The sequence below is a fragment of the Octopus bimaculoides genome, chromosome 7 (genome assembly GCF_001194135.2).
Source record: "Octopus bimaculoides isolate UCB-OBI-ISO-001 chromosome 7, ASM119413v2, whole genome shotgun sequence".
Classification (NCBI taxonomy): Eukaryota; Metazoa; Mollusca; class Cephalopoda; order Octopoda; family Octopodidae; genus Octopus; species Octopus bimaculoides.
Window position 1 is genome coordinate 83,004,999 of NC_068987.1, and position 1,810 is coordinate 83,006,808.

Sequence of the window (1,810 nt, forward strand, 5' to 3'; positions counted from 1 at the left end):
CAAACCACCCACCCCATGCCAGCATAGAAAGAGGGCTTTAAATGATGATGGTGATGATGATGATGATGATGATGACGATGACAATGATGATGATGATGATGACAATGACCATCATCATGATCATGATGATTGATGATCATAATCATGATGACTGATGATGATGATGATGATGATGAGGAGGAGGAGGAGGAGGAGGAGGTGGAGGTGGAAGAGGGTATGAGCGCACACGTGTGTGTATGTGTGTATTAAAGAGAAGAGAAGCTGTTAATATGCAATATTAAAGAATGCAAATAATGTTTTTTAATGTTTATTTTCCCAATTAATGCGCTATGATTTAGCTTCGACAGCACTTATCTATATGTACACATATGTAAAGGCAATAAACATCTTTTTCTCCAAGATAAGAATGTAATATTGAGATATCAGAAGATAATACGGAGACCTTGTTATTGTAAATTATTCAACACCTAAGTCGCCACATATTGCATTCTTTACAACTAAATATTCCACATACACTTACCACATTAGTTTGACTATTTTTCAACCTGAATATCAAAGACCGTTGGAAAATCAATGATGTTTTTAATAGTAAGTTCTAAGCTAGAAATTCTCAAATAAAATTTATTACAAGTTTGTTAAAAATGCGCTTTTTAGTTCCTTTCATCTTGAAGCAGACTATTTATTAAAAATTTTTACTAAAGTAGAAAGTTAATATCATTTTCATATTTTATTTTCTTATTTATTTTCTGTATTTTAATGCCAAAGAAACAAAAAATTCTTCAGAATGTTTATTTTATATGTTTGCCAATATGTGTTGTTTAAGAAACTGATAAAGTTACACATCATGTTATTTTCGTTCAGGTGTGCTTGAAAAGTGGGGTGGGGATATACTCTATAAACTGGAATTGGTATCCATTCATATCACTGCACTTGTTTACAATTGAATGATTTAACTTTCAGCTTTCAGAAACTGCTACATTAATGTTCATTTTTTTTTCCTATTTTGCCGTGTTATCAGGAGAATGAACAACAAGTAGGTATTTCTATGTTGGTATATGTGTGTGTGTGAGGGAATGCATATGTCTGTAATGATGATGAAGATGATGATAAGGTGGAAGGGGAGGAGAGGGATTACTTTTTATACATATTATTACAACATTACTTCTAGGAATATTACTATGAAACTTAAGGTGGCAAGCTAGAACCGTTAACATGCCAAGCAAAATGCTTAGCAACATTTTCTCGGTCTTTAGATTCTGAGTTCAAACTCCATTGAGGTCAGCTTTGCCTTTCATCCTTTTAAGGTCAATAAAATAATTGCCAGTTGGACACTGGGGTCAGTGTAACCGACTTAATCCGTCTCCCAAAAATGCTGGCCTTGTGCCAAAATTTGAAATCAATATTTATTATGAAACTAAGAAATCGTGATGCCACCCATACCAGTGGAACACTAAGAGCACCGTCCGAGCGCGGTCGTTGCCAGAGCAGCTGTCAGGCTTCCGTGCCGGTGGCACGTAAATAGCACCAGCATGATTGTTACCAACATCGCCTTCCTGGCATTTGTGCCAGTGGCACGTGAAAAGACATTCGAGCGAGATCGTTGCCAGTGCCGATGGACTGGCTCCTATGCAGATGACAGGTAAAATACACCATTTTGAGCGTGGCTGTCGCCAATACCCACCTGACTGGCCCTCGTGCCGGTAGCATGTAAAAGCACCCACTACACTCTCTGAGTGGTTGGTATTAGGAAGGGCATCCAGCTGTAGAAACTCTGCCAAATCAGATTGGAGCCTGGTGTTGCCTCTTGGTC